The 27,934-nt window shown below is 39.1% G+C and overlaps 1 protein-coding gene and 1 long non-coding RNA gene across 4 annotated transcripts in view; one reads left to right on the top strand and one right to left on the bottom strand.

Moving 5' to 3' along the window:
• The window catches only part of LOC137186047 (uncharacterized), an 86,885-nt gene that overhangs the window by 45,450 nt on the left and 13,501 nt on the right, over positions 1 to 27,934 (top strand). Inside the window, exon 3 of one of the 3 annotated variants that reach the window (XR_010928957.1) lies at positions 20,162 to 20,232. The exons of 1 other annotated variant lie outside the window; for it this stretch is intronic. This is a non-coding gene — a long non-coding RNA (uncharacterized lncRNA). Of the gene's footprint in view, positions 1 to 5,220; positions 6,663 to 20,161; positions 20,233 to 27,934 lie in introns of those variants that run through there. One more of the 3 variants, XR_010928958.1, reaches the window with a different exon arrangement.
• Positions 14,096 to 27,934, bottom strand: part of celf6 (CUGBP Elav-like family member 6) — a 152,007-nt gene continuing 138,168 nt past the window's right edge. Inside the window, exon 13 of the mRNA XM_067594659.1 lies at positions 14,096 to 21,465. The gene's annotated coding sequence lies outside the window, so the exon portion shown is untranslated. The remainder of the gene's footprint in view (positions 21,466 to 27,934) is intronic.

The raw sequence follows: 27,934 nt of genomic DNA, 5'->3' as shown, positions 1-27,934 counted from the left end.
TGAAAGACAGAGGGAATGAGGGTGGGGACCTGTCCACCTGGTTGTCAGCACTGGATCCCGTCTCGTTCAGCACCACTTACTCCACACATTTAGAACATCAGAGCCTGTCTCTTGTCAATGTATTACCCTCCTCCCCAGCGTGAGGATAATGCACTTTTGCTGGGCACCATTATGAGGCAAGATATGATTGAAGTAAGCCAAAGTCCAAGACATTTAATCTTTAAATTGGAACATATGGACATTCATATTTAAGTCAGATCAATCCAATTTTATTTTTGGAGCACTTTCAGGAAAAAGGTCTGTACAAAGTACTTCTAATAGCAATGAAGGGCATAGATAGACAAGCCCTCACATTAAAAGAGAGAACACTCAACACATCCTGACATACAGAACTTACAGGTCCCAACTAAGGTGGCTGTGTGCTTATAAAGAGGGCTTGCCTGATATAAAACTACAGCTAAACTGCATGCACACAATACACTGACACCTGTATCATCTTTCAGTATCTTATCCAATGCAATATAATAGCTCTGCAATAAATCCTACCTTTGTGAAGCTAATAATATTTTTTCTGTGGCTGTGCCAGGGAGGTTTTTATTCAACTCTGTGGTAATGAGGCTGTAGTTTGCAGTGTTGCCGGATTACCATATATTGTAAGGTGCACCTGTTATTGTGTCTACGCCCTGTACTTACTCACTGCGGCTTTGTATTGTTGGTTTACTTAAAACTCCATAGCAGCAGAAATGCTAGAAGCAGAATTGGAAATGCTTTTCCACAAGGCACCAAAAGCAAATTGTGATATTTTAGACCAATTACGGACTTTCATGCACTGGGATCTGGTGTGTGAAGAACTCTCCTCATTCTGCCAGCAAGCCTCTGCAATGGCTAAAGCATCAGTATCTCCACAAACATGTCCCTTTGTTGGTATGAATGAGCTGAATTACATGTGTGCAGCAAGCACACTGGCAGCTAAAGTAGAAGAAGTACTGTATCACGCCTTTTGTGAGCAGAAATGGGAATGTGCATACAGGACTATAAAATAACCACTGCAAAGCATCTCATATCTGCACATACCTACAACATTGCTATGGGTGTAAAACTCACCCAGTGTTCTGAGACATAGACACACACAAGCACTATTCCATGATACTGACTTTTGGCATGGTTTCTAATATATTACACTAACCACCACACGCTCCTATCTCACCACAGCCATTCTGTTGGATTATCATCTCCAGACTCATTTTAGCCACAGCTGAATCATTTGCAGTTTGCCTTATCTCCCACCCATTCTCCAGCCCCACCACACCACCCCTCCAGGACTGGCCTCTGTTTACTTAATTGATCAATTAGCTGCTTGAGAAGGCTCCCTCTCCTCTACACGTTCCATTTAGCCAACATTTACATGTGTCAGTTTAATTGTGTCCCTGTCTCCTCTCCCAAATTATTTACCTACTCACTCACCCACACTGCAAAGCTCCCATTGTCCCCAGGTGACTGATAGTCTGACTGGAATTGCAATGTGCTGACTGGATCATAACTTGGCTTTTTAGGGAAGATGATGTTGAAACCAAGGCCGCCATCTAACCAGTAATCATCACAACATAACCTACACAGTCTCTAAGATTCCCTTAAAAAACTAGACAGCTGACAACTTTTACCTGTCAACTGCTGCTTGTTGTACACTGTTTGGCCAACAGTTGAAATGTTTCTTTAGGTTTCAGCACAGTAACACAGTAAAATTAAAAGTGAGTCCTGACTGTGGACAGACATGGATCCAAAGCCAAAAGATATCCCCAAATGAAAACTGCAGAAACAAAACATTTGCAGAGGAAAGTGATTTTGTGTCAGTGGCTGACTTTTTACAATGCCCTTTTTTCCCCATAACTATTCAGCCATGGGTCTCCTGGCCTGAGGTCCTTTTTCCACTGGGTTGACTGGGCATGAAATCAGACTGGCATAACCCTCCTCTCCCATAGTGGATTTACACGATTTACATACAACAGTCTTTTGACTGTGCTGGACCACCAACTAATCCTTTGTTCCCTTGAGAGCTTCAGCTGTACTTTGCCCACTTGGTGTCTGTAACAGACTCTTACTGCCCCCGTGTGGTGGAAGGACATATTACATCCTGTGAGAGGATGTTGGTGCTCGGTAGCCTGTATTTGTTGGTGCTGATTCACATTTAGACAGGCTGGCTATAGATACAATAATGATGGGGACATTAAAATATTCAAATTAGTTCTAAATGGCAAAATTTGAATTCTTAGAATTGTTAAGGACTCAACAATTATTGCACTCTAAATTACACTATATTAGTATAATTACGCTGCACACAGCACAGTGAGTAAATACAAAAATACAAAAGATGAAGCAAAGATTCTAATGCAAAGTTAAGTATTCTGCTAATAGTGAACTCCGTAATAGGACAGCATGCATGACAGACATCATGCATGACCCCACCACACACACACACACACACATACACACACACACACACACACACACACACACACACACACATACATACATATATGTACATACATATATGTAGGTTTATAAGTTTTGTCTGTTTATAGTATTTTGTACGGAAAAGTGGTTTGTTTTAATAATAGTGCATTTTATTATACACTGTGCCCTCCAGCAACCACAAGGTGGTGGTAAATCACTGAGACTGACTTGGAGTTTTGTTCTTTACAAATCACACTTGAAGCTTTTGAAACATTGGTCCAAAATGTTTCTTTTTTTCCCTTTTTATTGCAAATAATAAAGAACAGGGTACTTTTTTTCATTAACATAACAATAATTTTCTGTCAGTGTTACGTACTCCTTAAAGTACCTCTTAAACCATAGACTGTAACTCACTGGAAGTGCTGTGGGAACAGCTGAATTGTAGTTAGAGTCACTGTTCTGTTAGTGTAAGATCATGTTTACATTCCTATCCAAGTGTCCTTAAGCAAGACACTGAGCCTGAACCTTCTCAGAGCTCCCTTTAGTAAACCTCCCCCTCGGTCTTCAGGTTACAGATGAAAAGTTAGTAATGACCTTTGTGGAGAAGTTAAAGGGAGGGGAACAGTGGTGTATCTCAGCATATAGAATCATATACTGTTGAACAATATAGCATAGTATATGTAATGATATACAGTATGGTGCTGTACAATATTTAGAGCTGAATGGTAATTCAGTATTATCAGTCATTTGTTTCCGTATATCTTATTGGGATGAAATTCTTATGATTAACAAAGAGTGAAGAGGAAGTTAAATGTTACTAAAATCTTTCACAGAATATCTGTAATATTTAAATTTGGCAAACTATCAAAAATTATGTTAAGCTGTGATATTATCCTGACAACAATTTTGTCAGTTAGTCAGATAGTCAGTTATACTGTGTAGTATGGCACAGTAGTATGGGCTTGTATAATGCCATATAGTTACACTAAAAATAATTAAAATATAGTATATGTAAGTTTCAAAGAGACAGATTAAAAAAAACAAACAATCAGTAAAACATAATTTTGATAAATAATTATTAATTATTGATTACAAGTAAAATAATACAAATATTTTCTAGTATTTATATTATTAGGTATTAACATTTATATAATTTCATATTGTAAATATTTTTACTATTTACAATGAGCATTGCACAACATATTACTGTAAAGTATAATATTAAATAATACAGTATAGTGAAAGAAAAAAATGATAGTATACGGTACTGTGAAATAGTGCAGTGTTCATACTAGAATAGTACATCATGTAGTGCATTTGTAAACTCTGTGTTCTCTGCGGTTGAATTTATTGCACCGTATAAGTGTGTGTGTGTGTGTGTGTGTGTGTGTGTGTGTGTGTGTGCGCGTGTGCGGTGATGGATCATGTCTGTAGTACTGTATATCAGTATCTGTAGTACATTATATTTCTTCTTGTAGGAAGCTAAGGATGTTCAATACTGACTACTAACACAATAACTTTACCTGTTTAGTGTGGAGTCAAGGCATTGGTATAGGAATGTGTGTTATGCTGATACATGTGTGCATCACTACTCTCCCCTGAACACTGGCGTACTAATGGTAAGGACCTCTGTCAGATTCAGGCCCCCATCACAAACATCCAGCCATCAGGGTTCAAGCTAGGATCTGCCCATTAACACGGAGGCCAGAGCGGGCTATCCACACCAGGAGAGAGAGAGTGAACATGACACAGAGCAGGTCGCTCTCCCGCAGCATGCTCACCAGCCTGCACTTTCCAAGGACATTACGGCTCCATTCCACCAGCTCTCCAGTGGCAGGCTATCATTAGTGTGCTTGCGAGAGCCCAGAGAGGTGATAGCAGGGGAATTGTGGGCTTTCATATCCACAAGCTGGTCCACAGGATGCCAGGCAGAGTGTGGTAATTTAGCTCAGAGGTGATGGAAAATAGTGGGTTAGTTTAATGACAAGTTTGTGTGGCCATGTAAAAGCACTCATCAGAGAGTGGGCGATAGAGAGAATGGGTGAGAAGCACCAAAACGAAGAGGGAAAAGGGACTCTGTCAGTGTGTTTTTGAGTGTGCCTGTGTGTGTGTGCCCCCTTTATAATTCGGGTTCTATTTTCTTTTTCTAATAGTGTGCCAACTTGTGTGTGTATTATTCAAAAGAAATATTTAAGAAGAAAAAAAATGTTTATTCATAAGAAAAAAAAAAATCAATTATATGTCGAATAAAATCTGGACCTTAAATCCTCCAATATTTTTCCCCCTTTTGAATAATCTAATTATTGGAATTATTGAAATTCAGAACAGAAGACAAAAATAAAACAGTTGATGCTCCTCCTATTAATTAATTATCAATTTACAGATTAATAACGCTAAAAGTCTTTTTATCATTAAATGGATTCATATTCAGTAAAGCTCTTTTTTGATTAAACTTTAATATTGCAATACAATCTATAATATCTATAATCAATAGTAGTCCATAACTGTTTACTCTCAGACTATCCCATAGAAAACACATCAAATCATAAAAACAGTGCTAAACTGTCAACTAATCTGTACAAATATCAAGATAAAGTATTGCGCTTATGGATAAAACCGCAAATGAATAAAGTCACCATTCATGAATGTTAGTGTGCCCTGTCCTGATGCATTGTGTATTCATGCATCTAATTCACTTTGAATTTCATCCCTAAAAAAAAAAAAAAAGAAAAAAAATCAATCCTCCATCTCTGTCTCCCTTGGCAACAGGTTATAATCCATAGTTACGAAGAGCGGTTGCTAGGTGCGTTGCCGAGATACAGACCCTTCTCTCCACTGGCGCTACGTAGGAGGCCACCGGGTCCTTGATGATGGCAGAGAGATGAGGGACGGGTGAAAGGATGACAAGAGACAGGACAATGAGGACAGGAAATAGACGCACACACCTGACAGAGTCTGTACGAGCAGAGGCACAAAGAGAGTGCTGAAGAAAGGCTGAAAATGAGAGCAGAGAAAGGAAAGTAAACACAAAAAGGATAATGTAACAGTCTAAGTGGGCAATCTGCACACCTCCATTTACTGCAGCTACATTTTTGTGTGTGTTTGTGTGCATCTGTTTGTGCGTATGTGTGTATTTGTGCAGCATGTGAAAGATAGTGACAGTGGAAAAGAGAGGAAGATGGGAAACCTACTTTGACTCCTTGAAAAGCCTGCTATCATGCTCAGAAAAAAAGAAAGATAAAAAAAAGCGCTGTATTGATGACTTCAATCACTGAATCCTTTGTGTACAGGCTTTTTTTTTCTTCGGTGAGTGGGAAGAAACTGAACAAAACATATAATAAGCAGGAAACTTTGTGTATGGCCTGCATTTCCAAGTTAAGTGTCTTCTCTTGGACATAAATGAGACATTAGCAGCATAGCCATGCGTGTTATATTTAGATTAAAAAGCAAAAATATTTTTTTTCTAATTTTAAAACTTCAATAATGATGCTGAGTTGGGAAAAAAAAAAGTTTTTGAACATGGACCTGTTAGACGTTGTCGCATATTCCCACAGATGTTGCATACAGAGACAGTAACAGCTCTCTCTGTTTATTAGTGCTCATGGCCATATAACCACCTGAGCTACACAAGCTGTCATTTTTTTCTATGGCTGATCCGATTAGTATGGTGATGATAGAAACCCATGGGAGTGCTTACTCCTCACGAGTTTCCTTGTTGGTAGATAGAAAGAGTGTTCTTTGGTGTTGAAGCTGCAGGAGCCATCTGCCGCTCCCAGCACCGATTATACCCAGACGCACCCCCAGGGGGCAGTAGCACTGTACACACAACCACTTAACTCTGCCCTGCCCCAAGATCAAAGGCACACTGATTCTGCAAGCCAAAACAGCCACCATCACCCTCTCTTGTGTCTACTTCAGGACAGGTTTTCAGCAGTTTAAAGAAAAAAAAAAAAAAAAAGATATTAACATGATGTCATAAAATTAGAAAGCCGACCTCAAAAGCAAGGCTCTCAGCTCGCTTTGAATAGGCGGCGTGCTTCTGCCGTGCCCGACGCTTTTGACAATGTTATTAGGAAGATAATTCTCACAAGCAAATAAACAGTGTGTAACATCCTTGTGAATTTTCCTCTCAGGTTGGGTTATTGTGAGTGTATTTCACTGATATTGTGTCATCTGGTGAGGGAGCAAATATCAGGGTTAGTTGGAGCTTAGGCTTTTGATCTCTTTCGAGCTTATAAAGAATATAACTGAGAAGGTTTATAGATGATCACGAGCTGCACTTTACATTCAGTTGAAAAACTTACATCAGTCACTGACTGACAGCGGTTGAAGCGTAAAATGTATTATCACATTTGCAGTTCATAAACATCTAATTTTGTCTGAGTTGGTTGAATTTCTTATCTGCAACCTCTCTGTTTTACTTAATTTCTTTTAGGACTCAAATAATTTCAGAATCATAAGAAAAGACTTGTAAGAAGTACTAAAAATGTTCTACAATTTGTTATTTATAATGAAACTTAATGAATTTGCGATCTCAATTGTTGACTGCCTAGACTGATTGCTTTGATGTCTTAATGTACCCAAACAAAATCCAAACAAAAGGAAAGAAATAAAAAAAAGGAATTAATTAAGTGGTTATTAGGTTGTGATTAGTAATTCATCATGAAAAGCAAAGAAACAAATTAAGTAAACAATATTTGCACGAGTAGAAGGCTAACAGAAGACTCCTTTACTACTCTTGGGAAACTGCTTATAATAATTTTTTTAATGTGTAAAAATGCATTGTGAGTATATGCAAATAGCTTTGGCTTAGACAATAGATGGACCTCTGGCTTAGTATCTGTCCTTCAGCTCAGCAGCCTCTTCTATACTGTAGGCTTTGCTTTGAGGAGAGACCCCTGTTGGTTGATTGGAATGACTTCCCTAATTGGATTCAATTCCTAATTGAAACGTAATAAAAATGCATCAGTAGACGTAGCGCCAACAATTACCTCATGCAAATCTCTTGATGGATTGACGTGAGGGGCGTAATTGCAGCTGTTAAAAAATTGCATTGATTTCTCCTGGAATAACATCAATTCAAATCAGTTCACACTCACGCTTCAACCTTCGTGTGGAAAGCATTTGTCACCGCTCAGCGTCCCTGTTTGGAGGTATACTGAAAAAAATTGAAACATCTGCACCCTTTCACGTGGGTACGATTGATTAGGCTTTGTATCAAATGCACTACATCCATGCATATGCAATAAAGTAGTCTGATCACTTAGAGGAGGGAAACAAAAGAAGAAATGTCTTTGTTCTTTGTTTCTGTTTTCTTTGAGATGGTGTGTGGGTTATGACTTCCTTTGGTTTTGTAGAGCAAAGATAATCTGCTGAGGATGTGGCACAGAAATAAACACACACACACACACACACACACACACACACACACAGAGTTGAATACAGTTGAAGAAAAAAGAAATAAAATCAGATAGACGCAGAAAGGAACTATGAAGGCTTTGATTCTTCCCTTCACCAAATGTTCTGAACATTATCCGTCTGTTGATCGGGGGTGGCAGTCTAGAGAGAAAGGGTTAAAGCATCTTCTGAGTTATTGCCTACTGCCGTAGTCATAGCAACAGGTTAATAAGTAGCTTCTCTGATCTTCCTCTGTTGCTGCACAGGTTGCTAAGATACAAATAGCATTCTGGACCCAGTGGACTGAACTGCAAACATCTTTTGATAAGAATGAACTTTAAACATTTAAAAGTAATGTGGAAGGCAAAGAGGCCTACATGCACTAAGGAATGTAAAGGGAGGGGGGGAAACAGCATTACACCTAAAACCACAGTGATTGCATCTACCACATTTTGACCTACCCAGGCCAAAAAGGAACACAGCAAAACAAAATTGAACACTTGCTAAAAGCAGCTACCTCATTCCTCGGAGGCAAGTGGTTGGCCCATGTCTAAAGGTAAACGGGCCAATCAGCTTTGGAACAGAGTGGCTGTTCCTAGACGCGTGTGCGAAACCAAGGGCAAATTAAAGCATTGCCTCCGAGTTGCATCATTCTCCCCTCACAGCTCTATTAGTAGGCTAGCCACAATGTCTCTTTACGAGAGCTACTCTCAGAGCAGAATTAGGCACACTTCCCCGCAGTGATGTGTCTTTTTATGAACCACACTGGCATCATGTGTGCCAGTTCCTACAGGAACAAACCACAGCTGAATTACGGGGAGAAATATATGTCTGGATAACTCTATTCCTCGTAAGGTGACGTAATAGAAAAGCTGGCCGGATGAATTTTTCAGACATAAAGATAAATGAAGATGTGACTCAGATATTAAGGATCAGCGATCTGAATACTGATTCAAAAAATGAGAAACAGGGGGTGATCTCACCTTGCTGTTATGTCAACTTTTTTGTCCTCTGATCGTCTCCTTCCCATCAAGTAACAGAATCTTTTTTTTTTTTCTTTTTTTTTTCTGACTGAAAAGTGCACTGATTCAAAAAGACGGACCATCCACACTGACACAACAAACGAACAAACAAACGAACAGCTTGACTGGAGGAAGCTGTGAGGCTGCAGTAGGGAGCACTGGTGTCCTTTTTGATGATAATGCTTGATCCCTCTGTTCTCTCTGTCACTGGGCCTCATGCTTTCACTTCAGCTCAGCTCAGCTGTCAGCCGGCAACAGCTACTCACACAAGTTTCTGTGCGCACGTGTGAACCCACGCACCCTCACACAATATCCACGGGTACAAGCTTGTGTGCACGCTTGTACGTAATTATTACAAACTACAATTAAACATATGATAAGATACTCAATAAAAGACGAATAATAAAATGTGTTATATGCGTGTATCATGTTTCAGAAATTAGCAGCTATCCTTGTGTGGTAATTTGGAGTGCTTATGAGCAGCAATAATTGTGTATTTGTGTGATTAAGACAGTAATCAGAAAATAATGACACTTCAATGTGATTTATGAGAATGGATGAAATTTCACAGCTGAAAGGTGGCAGGTTAAACAACACTGACCAGCCAAATACCAAGAGATATTTAAACAAAGGCCAGAGCTAATATCTCACAGGAACAAGGGGGTTGGAGAGCGACATGTGCGTGGAAGAGCTTTGGACAGCACGAAAGGCTAGGAGGTCATATAAACCTTTTTAGACAAGATGGGGTATTGAAACGTTTCAAGAAGGAAGAAAATGCTCTTGATGCTTTGGGTTTATTAAAATGAGGAAGAGGACTTTTTAAGAGATTTCAACAGCAAAAGGGTCATGAAACTCAATCACCACACAAGTGATTTTCAATCAAAGTAAGAAAAGGTATCAACAAATTTGCAGTTGCGTGGTTTTAACCACAACAGTGTTATTCTGCGTACATCCACAGATGAAAGCAACACTCTCTCCAATACTGATTAAAGGCTCTTCGCTCCCACCAGGCTCCATGCTGGTTTGGCTTCGTTCAATCTCGGCCTTGATTACTCGATTGGACTCATTGATTGAAGGGGAACTTTAATGACCTATTATCTCAAGTGTTAATCAGGTGTTGACAGACAGCTCTCTGTGGGACTTTGCACGGCTGAGGGCCAGAATGGACAGAACTTGGTGGACTCCCGCCGCTCGGATGAGTCAAGGGGTGAGCGGCACACAGAGTGCAGACAGAGTTCAACAAGTTTCCCTCTGGAGCACAGTCTGTGCACCATGGTGACATCATCTGTAGTTTGTCCAGGTCAGCCATGACTCAGATGTTTTGGTGCCTTTTTTTTTTTTTAACAGGCTCATTCTCACCCGCTTTATCTTCCTGTGTTACAGTTTTACCACCCTGTGAATTACCTCGAAATGAGAGAGAAAGGAATTGAGATATAAAAATGGAGGCCTGTGCGTGCTCCAGACGTGTTCTCATTTCACTTTGTATGTATGGAATATATGCAGTCAGTAAAGTTGCGTAAATTCAGAGGAACTATTGTAACCTTGCGAAATATTTCTCATCTCAAGTTTTAATAGTAATCAGGCCCATTGTATTAAACTGAATTACTGACTGTGGTTTGGAATGAAATGACTTTCCTAATGTGCATAATGCACTTGTATTTGTGGTCAAACATATCCAGGATTTCATATTTCTCTAAACTGACTTTATCAAGTATTAAAATTACATTTTACTTATGAGTCATCTTGAGGCAGATGCAATAAAGAACATGCATGCTCGATTCCTGCATCATGTCACACCATTGCCTGTTTAGCATGCAGAGATCAATTTTGAACTTTGGAGTTATGTGAATTTGAAATTCATATTTTGCTATTATTTAATATGTGGTATGTGTGGTTTTCTTTGTAAGGGCATTCTTGAAAGATTAATCATGATTGAAGTTTGAAGTGAAGAAAGAAATCCTGGTACTGTAGCCTGATTGCAAACCCTCCACAGTAATATGCAACTTTAATTTCACTTGTAAGACATTGGTTCTACTCTGAAGTGTGTGCCTCTCTGTAGTTCATGAAACTTGGTTAACACACTTCTTGCTGTTCCAGTGGGAAACAGTGTGGACAGACGGCTACATGTCCAACTTACACCTGTCTGCATCACCTCCTGTTTCTCCAACCTAAATCTCTTTTGTCCCCCCTCCCCCTCGTCTCCTGCCGCATCCCTCTCTTTAATTATCTCCCTTTTCAATCCCAGCATCTTCAAGTCTCATCAATGCTTCTTAATTTCCATCAATACTGCTGCAGCCTAAGCTCTCCACACCTGTCCAGTCACCATGGCAACCTCACCTCTGACAACAAAGAGCTCTGTAAGACATGGCATGCTGTATTCCCCTTGATTAGATATTGATTAAGCTTTTGTAATACATAACAGGATCAAAGTGATTGTGCAGCTTTGCTTACCCAGGTCTTCTCCACACTTTCATTTAGTTATAATCTTTTGTTATTTAGGAATCTGCATGTTAAGAGGGATGGAATCGAAATTTGCCACCCTTTGTCATAGTCATTCAGAGCCTCCTTCAGGGACTTGTAGATGCACAAAGTCCCTTATAATTTAAAAACATGTGGTGTAGAGAAGGCACAAAGACTCTTCTATGCAGATCTACAATTTAAAGAGTGTTGACAGGTTCAGGTTTCTGAGTGGCATAGCTTATGCTTAGTGTTTGCAACATGTTTCCCATTAAAGGACATGCTAATAGGCTCGTTGGAGTGTACAGAGGCTTCCAAATGCTTGAGTGTCCCTAATGGATGCATTGATAGATTAATGGACGATAAAAGTCAAATGCTAAATGCATGGTAAATGACAGGTGATAAGTCAATATGGTAAATATTTGTGTAGGACATAGTTAAGAAGTTGAAAGGCCATTATTCATGATTACCTACAGACAAGCCATTCCTTGGTATAATGAGGCGCATGGCATGAATTTAAAAGCTTATGAAAGTAATGGTCTGGAGTGCATTTCTGTCAATTATAAATTAATGTCAGCTGCAAAAGAATTACGAAGACATGATAAAATTGGTTCATTTTATCATAAACCCATTAAATTGGTATTTATATTCAAATGTTCCATATGAGGAAAAACAATAAATATTGTCATCTATTGATGATGATGCACTTAGGTTCAGGTGTTTGTGTTTTATCTGTAGCTGCCAGATTTAATTTAAGGTGCAATATAAAAAGATGTTTAAAGTTTAACACAGAATTAAGACAATGAACTTTACAGTTTTGTTGTCACTAAGGTAGTAGGAAGTACTTTGGTTACCTGTGCAAACTAAATTAAAAAAAATTCAAAACAATGCATGCTTTTTGGTGTAGCCAATTCACTGACTGTCCTTCACACATAAAGTACACATCTTGTTGATGTGGATGATGTGATACTAAAATCCTGAAAACACTTTGAGGACACTAGAAGGATTGAGACTGATCTTTTAAACACCAGTTTTTCTTGTCTCTGTGTTGTCAGCAGCAGCAACAGTCACCGTATTTGAACTTCATAAGACCACACTATCCCAATCAGCATCACCAATAAAGTAAATACACACAAGAAATACTCGAGCCAGACGGGAGGTTGTATGTTTGTCAAATTACACTGAAGATTTAAAGGGATACAAGGTTGAGAGAAGTGAGAAAAATGATTTTTCCTTTCCCACACTGAGAGAGTAGGGGAGTCAGAATTGAGGATAAACCCAGGAACTGCAAAGAACCATGTTTAGAACAATCTGACCTTTTTTTTTACAACTCAAACAAGGATAAAGACAACAAAATGTAATAACTTTCCCCTATCCAATCCATACTTCATGATTATCCCTCACTCCAAAACATTGGAAAAAATGGAACTGTCAAAAGAGTCTTGTTGTTCCATTTTCTTTCCCTTTGCCCCCCTCCTGGAGACAAACAAACAAACCCCTGTTAGCACATTTCATCAGCTTTAGGGGTTACAGAACAGATTGAGTATCGACATTGGTGGCTGTCGAGGCTTATGGCTCAAAGGCAACAGTAGAGGAAAATCTCAGGGGTAGGAGATGCAATCGAAAGGACCAAAATAATTCAGCAGGACTCACTCGAGGAACAATCCAGTTTGTCATGTGGAATCATGGAGTGTCTGCCGCACAATGAGAGAGGGTCCCTGGAGACTCAGCACTGGAGTCAACATGTGAATAGCCAAGAGTTAGTGCCCCAACTGGCCACTCTTTGCCTTTTTTATCACCTGCAAATTTAGCAACCATAAATCAGTTTCCACACCAATGCTACTGCACAGACGCACCAGAGAGGGTCATAAACAAGAAATTATGTCTGGTGTCTTGGGATGGTTTGGTCATTGATGTTCCCTGGGGTGTAATACTCTATTCTTGGAACAATTACTGTCAAAGAGTTTTGATGTTTTCCTTCTGTTGTGATGGACATTTGTGGCAGCTGGAAATTATTGAACCATGTTAATCTGTAAAAAAACAAATGAAATGATCTCACCTGTTGTACACAGAGTGTTCAGGCTGGTTGTGGGACACAGTATTGTGTGGTCTTTATCTTCCACTGTTAAAGGTTGAGGTGTCTGGTGACTACTGACGGACTCTGAGGGTTAATGAGGGAGGAGGAGACTCAGGGCCATAAAAAGGACACTGACCATAGGCTCAATGTGACCTGACTCTCCTTACCGTAACGTCTGTGTCAATGAAACGCAGCACGAGGAAAATCTCTGATTAATCGATTGACCTCCTGCTTCTTATTCACAGACGATAACCAGCAGCACCCATTGCACCTGATTTTGTTTCCACTGTAACACCTCCATGAGACAAGAGCTGAATATCCATTTCCCTTTAATCAATTCACAATTTATTCCCCTCCTTCTTCCAATCTCCGTTCCATTTATTATGCATTATTCGTCCTTTTTAAACGATTTTCTACTAACCGTCTCATCTAATTTGGTATTCGGATATGGTTAGCGCTGTTAGCTCAATTAATACAATGACATGTCCTAAATGCATTCTCTCCACAATCCAAGTGACAAGAGGACACCGAACACCTCACATCTTTGCAAACAGGGTCATGCATGCAAGCCATGAGAGATCCAAACCTTTAGGAGTTATTTAATCAAAATATATGAATAGATAAAAAGGACAAAGCAGGCTCAATTTTCTACAGGACTGTGCTTTATTTTAGTCTAAGCAGAATATAATGAACTAGAGAACTACAGAGTTCAGGAGCACTATGGGAGATATCACCCCAAATCAGGGAACGGACCAGAGCCAACGCTAATTCAAATTACATCTCTGTTTCAAACAAAAAGAAAACAGTAACTCAGTTTGTTCAAGTCAAATGATAAAATAAATGATTATTCCATTCATTGTGAATATAAATACCTAAATATATTATGATAAATTAATTTTGCATGAGAACAAATGAAGTGGATGAAATTAGATAGTGAAGCTGGGAATGTAATGATTTATGATACAAAGATCCATGGTGCAAAATTTTCTATGACTAAATGTGAATTCTTTAAAGGCTCTCATTGAATGCTTGATTGGAGCAAACTGCTCAGTTAGCTGAGTTTGTTTACATTTTGGTCCTTATAACCAATGGAAATGGAGGTGGATGTCCACGTCCTTATTTGTGTCAGAATGGGCTTGAGGCAAAACTGACTCTGGTGAAGTGTTTGTCTTTACAACAGATTTTACATTTTAAAGATGGAGCATTTGGCATCCCCCCCCGAATACAGTGTGTCCAACCACTGTTCACAGGTAGTACTGTCAGAGAGAACAGGCTGGGTTTAAGGCAGAATTCCCTCCTTACATTAACAAATCAACCTGGCTGGAGCAAAGCAATGTGACACAATCTACTGTACTGTACGGTACTATATCTTCAGTGGATGGAGTTATCACATTAAAACAAACTTTCTCAGCAACAATGAGATAACAAACTGTGGAAGAAACATCCCATAAGTAAGTACAGAGAAGATGAAAACCAGAGATATGTCAATGATTACCACCAACCCTTAAAAATAAACAAAAAAACACAATTACATAAAGAGAAAAACATTACAGGCATCCTTCCATGGCTTAAAGACAATTAATGACAATATGACAGCATAGGTCTCAAAACCAATCTGACTGCAAAGTTTGATTTTTTTTTTTTTTTTTTGTGATTTTTTTCCCATATTTTCTTCTCAAAACAAACAAAGGCCTCAAATGAAATTCTTTTTGAACATGCAATGCTGATTCATCTGAACTCAGTTGTGCAATGGACTCATTTTTATGAATCCACATGACCATTACCATCAATCAGTCTTTTACAGTGCAGTTTGTTAATTCTTGTATTGATTTAAGAGCTTCCAGTGAGCAAAATCTCTTTGAACTTGCCCATCCATAAGGGATTTTATACAGGGATTGTGCAGCCTGAAAAAATAAAAATGATCAAAGCATATCAGAATAAACCTCATGAAAATGGGTCTATCCCAGCTTCAGTCAATAACAAAACAAGAGAGAAAATAAAGAACAATTTACCAACATGAGTATAAAATCCCATTTTTGAACACCAGTGTTTCACTATACAAGAAATAAAATCATTTTATCTTCTGTTTTTGATAAATTATTTCATAGGTTCCTTTTCTTAGTTTCACTGAAATATATTAACTATCCTTTTAATTTTTTTTTTAAATGTTTGAACATGATCTATTGTACGGCCTATAAAGAAGGTTCAACAGAATTGAAAAATAAGCTATATTGTATGTACAGGAGTAATGCAGCTGTGTGGTCATGAGAGCAGTGGCAGGGGTTCTGCTGGGTTCTACAATAATTGCTCTCTTGTTTGTCCCCCTCCTCCAATCTCTGCTTAACCAGGTACCTGTGGTTTTGTGGTTTATGTACATATTGAACAAACTGTTACCTGGAACTGAGAGTTTCATTTTGTAAAACTAGCTTTAAATGCTGAAAAGCCCAAACTTTTACTTCCAAAGAATTTTCAAAAGTGTGGCGGTGACTGATGCTATTTTTGCCGCACTTGTCAAGCGGTAAGCATGCAGATGGATGAACTCTACTGTCACTGTCATATCTGTTCATCAGCCCCATTTGGACTAATCCAATTACTGCACAGGCGATCTTTCTTCTGTCAGAAAAATCATGACATGTCGGTGTACACAGAATCTTAATTAACGGATCACTTTGAGGCCATGGCTTAGGTTTGACACTAAGTCAAACACTCTCTAAGCCTCGGTCCGATGCTTAGGGTTGTAGGATGCATGTTCAGAGCCAAAAAATTAAGGGGCTTAAAAGGACTCTCCTAGATCCCTGCACTGCTGTGGACACATTTTTATAGTGACATCATTGTCCCACAGAGTTGGGCTTCTCAACACAAGCTGCTATACAACCTTTCTCTGTTTTTGTATTTTATAGGCTATTTACATTAAGGAATAAAAAAGTCTTTGTCTTCATTACTCTCAGCCATGTTGTCCAACATAATCGCACACCTGCAGCAGCCACTGTGCATCATTTGGTGGACTATGGCATCTTTTTTTTTTTTTTTTTTGTTACTCTTGGAATTGGATGATGATACTATAAATCCAAAGCACAATTTTGGTGGTTCATCAGCCCTTCTGCTGGCTCAGCACTCCCCGCGGTGGGATGCGATCTTAAAGCTCCCACTGACCACATATTTGTGATTCTGCTCGACCTCCCTCAGGATCAGGGGTAAGGCAAGGCTCTGAACCTCCACTAATCATGACATCATAGCGCCTGATGCCCTGAGTATTGGGAGTGATTTTGTGGAGTTTCAGTTTAGCACACAGCACCCCCACCACCCAGTGCCTATTTCCACCTCCACCTTTTCCATACAAAATCCCATTTCCACAGCAAAACCTTTTCTGCGCCAAAGTGAGATGACGGAAAAGCTCTCTCCCAAAGCAGCTATTAAATGAGAGGCATTAATTTCTTCCCTCCTGTCCAACAGGTTCCTTTAATTATCTCTCCACTTTCAGTCAATTACATTTCACTTCCTTTCCTTGACAATCACTGCTATTTTAGGGTGAGTGTTATGCACCCGGGGGGTTGGAGAATCATAGACATGCTCTAGCAGTTCTCTGCTTGGCCCCGCTATTGGCTTGGGCCCTCTAAGGATACAATGATTCTCTAGATGACTGACCTTGTGAGCAGTGGTGTACTGGCAACTGAGGAACTGAGTATACCATGTATACACCCCCCCAACTTCTCATTTAATGATACAGGGTCAGAATGGGTAAATGCATCACTGGCAGAGAAGCAAGTGGCTACTGGCTGTACTTGTGTATACTCTGCTCTACATTATAGTTGAGATGCTAAATAAAGGTAGTTTTGGACATAGGACATAGGCCAGACAGAGACTGGGAGCAGGGTAAGCAGAGACTCTTGTCAATAAGTGGATGAAAAGATCTAAAACAAAACTTTTTTTGTTTCAGAAGTTCTGGAGCATGTTTCACAGCTATTTCTGTTTTTAATGCACGTCACTTCAGTAACATCCTCCCCAGGTCGCAAAGGTAATAAGAGCACCCTTGTTAAAAGTGTGGAAGTGCTGATTTCACATTGCCTAATTTAGCCCTGGCATAGCAGAGATGCTACATGAACACTGAACTGTTAGCCAAGCAGACAGCAGGATACTAGGCTAGGCTGGGCTTTGGCTCACCAGGGACTCAACTTGCCATTAGCAGAAGGAACTAGTACAGCATCTGGTGTAGAAGCTGTAAGACAGAGAAGATCAGTGGTTCAGGCGTGCAAGGTTCATGTTCACTTGTAGAACATACTCTAAAGATGGCCGAGACGAGCACAGGAAATTTCATTGCCCATGGAACATTAGATTTGCCATCGATTAGTTCAGCTTCACATGAATAATGACCACAAACGCTTTGCAGAACCTGGCTTTGTTTTGACCTACTTCACATTAACTCATGAAGCTTCCTGCGTTTCCACCTAACGTCCAATCAAAGGCTGAGGAAGGAGGGCTGGGATTTATCTTACATGTATTTGGAGGCAATTTTTTTAAAAAGCTGTCATTTTGGTTCTCATGATTTTGAATCTGAGGAACTACTGCGCTTCACAAATATTCTCTCAGTGTTGAACAATAATGTGCTTTGCAGGTGTCCCATTAGGGATACAAGCAAGAAAAGAAAAAAGTGTAGAGCAAGTTATTTGTTAAAAAAAAAAGGGTGGGCTCTGTAGAGGTAGTTGAGACCCAATTATGTGCTGAAAGGAGAAGCACAATAACACAGGACTCAGAGCAGCTGCTTTTACAGAATTGAGGATTTCCAGCAGAATTGTTGATTTTGGACACAATTTAAAGCAACTACTGTTGCAACATTTGTTCAAAGGTGTGTGTGTGGGAGGGGGGAGGGGGGGGGGATCTGCATTTTACTGTCCACCTTCCTCTTAGACTTTTTGGTAATGTCAGTCTACTCTGCAATATAAACACCTAGCTACAGTATGTTATGGAAGGTTTTATCCTACATCCTCCATCGCCTCTTCGGTTAAATTCGGCAGTATTATTGGTGCCAGGTCAGCTGTCAGCAGTCTTGCCAGGGAGTAGGCACAAACATAATTCTCGCTAATCTTCCTTCTGTCATCCATGTGCATGCAGGGGACCATCTCTCCCGTCATTTGGTCCAAGTGATTATCCCAGTAATTTTTCACTTGGTTGCTGCAAATGTATAGAGGCTGGTGATTACAGTGTGATTAGAGGGAAAGGTGAAATAGCATGTCTAATACAGTGCAGGAGATAATTGAAGGGTAGTGAGCACAGACATTAGCCAGGTTCGAAAATACTGTTCCAAGGGGAGAGCCGCTGAACAGTTGGGCTGAGGTTTGGAAAGGCATGGCTGCTCTTAGGACAGGGGGAAAGAGAGGGAGCACATGGCATACTGATATCAAGGACTAAAATCAAGACCTTCTGCTTATTTAAATGACAAAGAATGATAGTACAGCAAAAACTCTGGAATCTGCTGGCACATTTTATTAGTCCCTTCTTCAGTTATTTGGAATAGGTCTGGTCTGCTTTTCTCTCTAAAGAAAGATAGAGAAAGAGGGAGGGGATGGCAGGGAGAAGAGTCTAGTAAAAGGGAACCAGTTAGACTAGAGCCTAAGGTAAAAGGAGCCAGCCCTATTTGAAGCTTTTAACTCTATTTTTCGAAAGCATGTAGCACAGATACTGCACTGTATAGTGCTTGTCACCAGGAGCGTGATTGCGGCTTCTAATTTTATGGATTAAGTCATTGGGCATCATCCTAGAAACATCAGTTTAAAGGATCTTGATGTCATGTTTGGTTGTTGACTTCCTCTCTCTTTACCTCCTTCCCTCCCTCCCGCCATCCTAGCCCTGCCTCATACTGCCAGCTGTCAGTGCTCAAAGCGCTGGTGTACGGATGTGAGCTGGTGTTCGACAGAGAAAATTGGGAAGTGTTCAGAGTGACTGAAACAGAACTGCTCCTCCCTATAGACTCATTCCAAACATATTGATCTACTTTTAGAGAAGAGCCTGCATCCAGAGCTCTAAAACAGTCAAAATAAAGGCTATAGGACTTTAAATCAAGACATGACAGTACTGGAGTGCTTTACTCTGTCCTGCCTGGCGTCAGTGTCAGAGAGGCTACAGGCAAGCTGAATGATGGTTAAGAGTGACTGTTAGATCTAAATTACATATATTCTGTTTAAGCAGTAGGGTTTTTTTTTCCCAGAGTCTCTATGTATAATATATGAAGAGAGCTGGTCAGGGAACATGTTAAACAGTAGAATTTACATTATATTTGACAGAGCTGAAAGAGCTCTGAAAGCCTGCACTCCTTTGCCATCAGTACGATAAATTGAGTTTGTCTTAAGAGAAATGTTTGTTTTCTATCTGCCAAGAGACAAGAGGCAATTTTTCTCAATTGGAGTTTTGCAGCAGCTCCAGTGGACACAGATATCCTTGGCATCTTGCTTATTTAAGCCATGGTTGTTTTTTTTAACGAGCATGCTTTGCTTTTTGGGGAATTCCAAAAGCATGAGGGCCAAATTCATTCATATACTGAGTTCATTCTGCTGGCAGTTTCAGTAGCTGTCACCTTACTCCTCCTCCCTTTCTGTTCCCAACATGAATATCCATTTGTCCATCTCCCTTAATAGAACCATCATGCTTTAACCATTTGTGGCTTCATAATTCACACTCCATGTTGCAATACAAAAGGTCAAGAAAAACAAAAAGAAAAACAAAACAAAAGACACCCCATGTCCATTTTGCTTGGTCTTTACAGTGGATTGTCGCTTGAACACAAAGGCCAGTGAGAAGCCTTAAATGTCTGCACCCTGTCCAGCACAGACGTCAGTAAGTTCAGTCTTTTTTTTTGTCTTGTCATTCTTTTTTTTTTCTTCTTCCAGAACAGTCTGTTCATAGCTGTCAGAGAGTGCGGTGACCTATACATTGTGATGAGCGAGATATCCAGTGGCTGATACCTTAACATCCAAGAGAAAGAGACTCATTGCGTACAGGGGCAGATGAATGTTTCCTTTTTTCCCTCCACTTTTGCCCTTTTTTTCATTACAACTTCAAGTATTTTTTTTAAACAACAGCAAAAGTTAGCAAATCTACATTTTTTTTCTAATCTACTTTACTATTCTACAACCTGGCGCTAAATCAGCATCCAGAGCAAAAAGATCAGCCCCTATACTATGATTCCATGTCTTTTTTTTTATACATTATTTCCATTTTCTTGTATTCGTACTTACAGTAGGCCACTGGATATTGATTTAATGATTTTTTTGACTACGAGTAAATTGTAATACTTGCAGCTACAAGGTATGAGTTTTTAAATATATATTTATATATTTATATATTTATATTCTTTTAAAAAGCGTTTAGTCCTTTGGTCCCTATTTCCTAAGGAATGATGCATGTAAATTATCCTGGATTCTCCTCTTCTCTTCTTCTTCTTCTCTCTTTTTCTTCTTCGATCCAGAGCTTGCCCTGTCACAGAGCACAACACCTGTGTAGGCACAAAAACCAAAATGGCAGCAGGCTGGTGTGTGTGTTTGTGTATGTGTGTGTGTGTGTGCACACGCATGTGTTTGCTTCAGTACTTGAGTTGGCATTTGCACGTATTTATACATGTACAAAGTAGGGTTTTTTTTTTTTTTTCCTTTTTGTTAGGTGTAGCATCTTTAAATGTGTATGTTTGGTTTGCTATCTGTGTGTATGTGTGTTTATCTATATCCTGTGTATGCATGCTTTGAGCATAATGAGTCTATAAAGGTTTTTTTCCCATCATGTCTAAAAAACAGCAGCAAAAAGTTGGTCTCTGCAAAAAATTTTCTTCCACAGACGCCAAAGCAAAACAGGGAAAAAAGAGGCATTTGCGAAGAAAGAAAAAACTAAACTAAAAAAAAATAAATTAAAAAAAAAAGAACCAAAAAACTCTGGGATCCTTCTCTCAGTCACCCAATCTTTCAGCGGGTTTCCAGCAGGATCAAGGGACCACCCTTCCTTCATGATATGTAGCAGAGCAAGAAGTCTTTGTACTTTTACTGCACTTGTGGAAATAAGGTGTTGTGGCCCTTCATCCTGTGACACAGAGAAAGTGAGAGAGAAGGAGAGAGAGGGGAGAATAAGAAGAGTGGATTCAGCGAGGCTGCGGCAAACATGCTCAGGGTTGCTGGCTCCTGGTTATCACACAGACTGACAGGCACAGCCAACAGCATGAGAAACAGACGGGGAGGAAGAAAAAAAAAAGAGGAGTGTGTCAATTAAAACCAGAAATAAGTGGGCTAGAGGTGGGGTGTGAGATTTGTGTTTTAACCATATGGAACAGACATCTACACTGTGACAGCACTAATCCGAGGAAGGCCTAATTTAAACCGACTACCTTTCCCTGCATGGAAAAAAAAAATACAGCTGAATGTTGCTGTCATTCATCTTATTGTTAATTCATTACAAACTACTGAAAGAACAAGAGGGAAACAGAAAGAAAACAAGACAAGTGTGTGTGCGAGGTAAAATAGTGTAATGATTGTAATGACAGAAAAACTGAACTGAAAGTATACATATTTCAAGAAATAGCCTCTAATTAGAATCCCATAAAAAAACCAACGTAGCAGCTTCCCTGCCTTTGTGTTGACTCGATATGCAACACTATCGCTAAATGTGTCCGATGTGCTGGCGAGCTTTGGATATAAAAGATCTAGTTTACAGCCTGTCATCCCTAATATGTTGTGAGCTATGATGTGGGTGAAGAAAGGCTATGAAATCACAGCAAATCACTCTGTGGGAGTGAACATGAAAGGGTCTGACTTTGTGACGGGAACACGCACCCAGACGCTCTTTGTTCTACCTTTCCATTCCTGTAAATGAGCTTGTTACCGTTTCATAATAGATCTGCTTTTTAGATGTGGGAGCAGAGATTCTAACTTATTTCTTTTGTGTGCCAAAGCGAGCCTAGCCATTAGCAGCATAAAGCACCAACACTCCCGATTACAGATCCCGATTCCCTCTTTTATAAGCCACTAGCGATTCTCGCTATACATCTACCACACAGGAGAAGAAACACACAGTGGCTTTAAAATAGATCTTTTTTTTTCCGCCAAGTGAACAGCTTCTTTGAAAACATTGCAACTATTTCACCCTGCAACTTTGTCAGATGATAAAGAATTTATTTTCATTTTTTTCAGAAGCTTTTTGTCCCAGCGTTATGCCACCCCACTCCGCCACCTATTTAGATGGCTCCATAAAAGACACCTGGCAGTTAAGAGGCATAGTTGCTGGAAAGACCTTATCCCTCCTGGCTTGCCTGGCTAGACACCCCCCTGAGTTCATTGGATAGACTACGGGAGGGAGAGTCGCCTGCAGGGCTTCTGAAAGAATAGGGCAGAACGAGTTTGATGAAAACAACTAACTCTTATCAGGGTTTGGCCTGTAGGGATAGAAACAAACTCACTTGCAAAGAAAGGACCTTTTTCACTGCAAAGCTGTTTGCTTCCTTTACTTTTCACAGACCGAGCCAGAATTATCTCAAATACAAGCAGCAAAAACATAAGAGCTAATTTATCTGGTGGCATAATCCTGCGAAAAATACAAAAGAACAAAAGCAGGTATTATTTACTTTTCTTCTTTTTCTGTCCACTGCTTGTACATGTACATGTACAGTATGGCTGTATGGTGGCCGTTTTTTGGCCATGTGGGTCTGCAGCGCTGCCTGCAGCTCTGCTATCACAGTGTAATTGGTTTGCACCCTCATAAATAAATAAATGAGAAGTGATTCTCATGTTAGGCAAACAAAACAATCTTGCCGAAGTACTCCCTGTGCAGATGGAATCCACGGAGAAATGGAGTGTCAACATTTGCCTGTGCTCTCTGCGTGAACAGTGGAGATTTAATTGGCTACACAAACATAGGGTCATCTTGGCCATCTCTCAACTAAACAGCTGTCGATCGGTTGTAGAAAAAGGTCCTTTTTGCAAAGACTCAGACTTTTCATAAAAAATCATAATTTGCTGGAAAAAAAAACACTGTTGATGTGGATGTGAAGAAATAGAGAAATAGAAAATACAGTACATCCATACACATGAACCCCACAAGAGAAAGTAAAACATCACAAGGGCACACGGTACAATAGCACAAAGGGTTAAAGGCCACTTCCAGTTATAGTCAACCAACCAGTCAGCACGTCAGTTACATTATGTACAACAGGTACCAGCCAAGAAAGGCATCGGTTTACTGCACTCCACAAACTGCCAATATACAATATACAGTATATATATATATATATATAAAAGGAGGGCAGAATATAAAGAGATAGAGTTTAAAGATATCAATCAACGCCACGTCATGCAACGCAGTCACAGTCCCACCACATGACGTCATCCAAAATAAAATGACACCATGGGTTCAACTTACAGCTGTGGGAACTTGGCCCCATGACAGGTGTGGGAGGTGTGGCTATAGCGGAGAAAGGCCACCTCACACTGTGATTGGCCAAGTCAGGTTGCCAGGTTGGTGGGGTGCAAAAGAAGGAAAGAAACAATGGGATTTTCTTTTCCTTAAGTCAGAATTCAAAGCACCCTTTCCACACTCTCACTTATTCTGCCTGACAAATCAAATGAGGTTATTATGGTTATTACCATAAAGACTGGAGAAAAAAAAATGACAAGTAAAACATAAATAACAGCAAATAATCATCAACACACCACAGAAAAGGCCTTTTTCTTGTGACTCATTGTGGTGGTGAAATATTCTCAGGCTGACAACATTTGCAGGTTAAAAGGTTGAATTGATGTTTTTATATTCACAAAGATAACCCTTAAAGCAGGAATGCATATTTCAGAAACTTGTCCTGTCTACAGTAATTGGATTTGCCTTGCATTGTTTGCTATGAGGGTGGCCGTACAGTGAGTGCTTCAGCTTTTTTGCATTAAGTTTATCTTTAAGACACAGAACGCAATTTCAGAGTAGCAGGGCTCCTGAGACCAGCGGAAGAGAATGCTGTCTGATCGTGTTTTTAATTTAACTTCAAGGCAAAATCGTAAGTATTAGAGAAAAGAAAGGGAGGCCTCTGAAGTTATCTACATATTGAGGTTTTTACCTAAGCAACACAAAAAACTCATCATTCAAGTTTCATCAAAGTTTTTCATTATTATATTGTACTTGAATTTAGAAAAATTAAACAGTTGCAGTTGGACTTATTTTAATTTATTATTATTTTCAGTCTGTCGCTCAAGAACTCAGTGTACTTTCTTTAACAATGCAAGGCAAAAATGAAAAGGAAAAAAAGGAAATTGGTCTTTTTTTTTTCTCAAATACATCCTCTTTATATAAAATATCTCATGATTTTGATGGATCTATAACTTGGAGTTGTGATACAGACCTGGCTTCAGAAGCCCCACTAGCGTGTTTTTTTTTATTTAATGTTTTCATGGGATTGGTCTTGGTTTTGGTCTATTGGTTTTTCTTAACAACAGAAGTGGTGTAATAACAGAAGAAAAACACAGAGATGGATTGAACCAGACCAGAGACGAAGGAGGACATGAAATAAACACACACATGAACCGACATGCTCTCATGCACACACCTCCTGATAAAGTGACAGAATGTTATTGTAGGAAATGTCTGTGCTTGGAGAGACATTCTGAGTACGTCTCAATGACTGTCCTGTCATTCAATGCTGTTGCACGATATTTTCCATTTGTCCCTAATCCATTTGTGCTAAATCAAAATAATGCTCCCCCTCTACTCAGGGTGTCTGCTTTGAAAGCCTCTCTTCAATTAGTGGGACACAGCTCTATTCAAATGCTATCAAGCAAGGGATAAAGGGAGCATCTATCATTTGTATTGCATTCCACCTTCCATGAATGCCATCTTGTGGCTTTTAAAGAGTCAAATCTAAAACAAACAAATGGTATTACCATGCCCTTATTTATGGAGAAATATAACCCAGGCTTATCTTATTGTAATCAAAAGTTGTCTAGCCAATTGGGTAGAGAGAGCATGCATCTATATTATTTTGCACTAGCAGCTGCACTTTGTAACAGATGGGCGATGATTCTTTGAATCAAGCCTGACACTGTGAAATTACTCTTTATTGAGGGATGGGGTTACTTTAAGTAAACCATCTTTTTTATTATTTTGTATGAAAGCACTGACTTTTTAAGGGCTAAAAGAAGGAACAGTAGAATATTGATGCTTTCCAGTAGCAGGTATACTATCAGCAAAGTAAAAATAGGTTCTAATACATTTGCAAGATCTCTTGTTTGCTCTGTTTGGTGTGTGCATAGTTCCTAAATGCCAGCATCATTACAAACAGCAGATAAATGCACGGTGACTGTGGTTCACAATTATTCCTAAAGAATTAGCTTGATTTCAGCAAATCTATTATATATTTTCTGTATTAATTTAACTGTTGATGTAAACACTGGCACAGTTTAAATTTACACCTTCATGTAGTATTAAACACTTGCTCCAGAGCTGCACATTGATTTTATATTGGTATTTTGTGAGGTGTTTAAAAGTTAGCATTGATTAGCATTGGATATTTTGTTGTGTATATTATATTTATGCATTTCTGTGCATGATAACATCATAAACAGTCAAAGTGTTTAGTGCTGGTTCGCTACAAGGTTACAGCGAATTAAAATGAGATTTAAGGACATGTACTCATAGTAAGACTTAATAAGAACAAATGTAGGACACATGTCCTTTTTATTGTGAAAAGAACCAGATAATACCCAGACAATAATCACTATGCTATCCCCATGCATTTTGTTCTTTGGCAAAATTTTGCAAACAAAGTGTGGTAGAATATGAAAATAGATTATTCAGTCGAGGACTGAATGGTGAAGCATCACTTGAACTAACCAAGTAGTGCTTACTGGGGTTGGTGCTGGTCTCCACCGTTACACTAGCGACTGCAGTTTATAGGGTGAGTAAGTGCTTTTCCATTAAGCATCTTTTTGTTTATTTGTTTTTTTGTGAGAACTTCTCTTCTAACGTTCTGCCTTCACTCATCATGGTTGTCAGCAGTCTTGTAAAAATTTGTTATACTATAAATCTGCTCTGTATTATTATGCAGCTCATCAATGAATTTCCATATAAGCAAAGGTTCAACTGAAAGAGCCTCTGAATGTAGCTTAACAGCTGACAGAAATATAATGCCAAAAGAAATTACTGTTATCTGCTTTCGTGAATTCGTAACTTAACGACTTGCATCGATTCTCAACACCTTCCCCAGTAGTCAGCTAATTATGCACAGATGGGTATTGATGATGTCATCAATTTGTACTGGAGCATCCTGCAGGTAATAATGAGATTTCAAACCCCATAAGAATCAAAAAACAACTCTCTGAAGAAGGGCAACCCGACAAAAAGCTCAAGAGGCTGATTCTGTGAAACATGGTGACCTGAAATCAGACAATTTTAAATCACATCAGGGCTCATGGGGACAAAGGTGGAGAGTGATTACAAGCAAGAATTCTCACTGTTAATTATATTTAATACTAAGCTAGGCTATTCATGCATTTCGTAGTTTTATTAGTTAGTCCTATTGAAGGTGATATAAATTGTCACCAATAAGAGATTTGACACAATGGATAATATAACAAGCTTTTAAAATACAACATATTGTTAAAGATAAAACCAGTGGTTTCCAACCACTTTGCCTTTTGACGTCTTTTAAAAAGCAGTGTGTAGTCGGGGTCACATTTCAGATGTCTGAGTTGTTAACAGCTCCACCAAATAGTGATTTTTCCCTCTAAACTTCTCACATGCTTTTAATTTCAATAAATGTTCAAATGATCCAATATTTCAGCAAAATCAAAGATTAGAGAAAAAAGCCAAAAACTGAAAACAGATTTGTGTATCAGAACTTTGTTTTTTCTTCTTTCCTCTCCCGTTAATCATCTCACAACCCCTCAGATTTATCTGCTGACCCTTTGGAAGGGTCCACCCCTAGGTTGGGAACCACTGGACTAAACTAGCTAACTGTATGTTAAGTAGTTCAAACTAGCCCCACCTCCAGCAGCTACAACAGTAACATGCTGCTGTAACACTGATACTTCAGTATTAATAATCTTATGTCATATGTAATAATATATCAGTCATAAGGATGAAATAAGTATGTTTACTTTAATATTTAAGTACATTTTGCCGCTAAGTATTTATGTACTTTTACGTTAGTAGGATTTTTCATGCAAAATTTTTCTTGCAGGATTTTTGCTTGTGATGGAGTATTTTTACATTGCTGTATTGATACTTTTACTTAAGTAAATAATCTGAATACTAACAAAAAAAAAGTTATTTGAGACAGTAGCTGCACCAAAAATGAGCTCCTCAATACATCTTGAACTTAGATCTGAAAAGTGGGACATTTTGCAAAATAACCTTCGAATAATCTTCAGAAAGGACTTTTAAGGAAGAGGCAGCATTAATCAGCATTAACAAAGTGGGAAAATCACCTCTGGATATATTTTTTGAATCAAAACAACTAGCTAGCTGCTAGCTGCTAACTGCTAACTGCCACTGTTACCAACATTCCAAAGGAGAAACT

This window comes from Thunnus thynnus, chromosome 1 (assembly GCF_963924715.1).
Source record: "Thunnus thynnus chromosome 1, fThuThy2.1, whole genome shotgun sequence".
Classification (NCBI taxonomy): Eukaryota; Metazoa; Chordata; class Actinopteri; order Scombriformes; family Scombridae; genus Thunnus; species Thunnus thynnus.
This window is presented reverse-complemented; position numbering and strand designations above follow the sequence as displayed.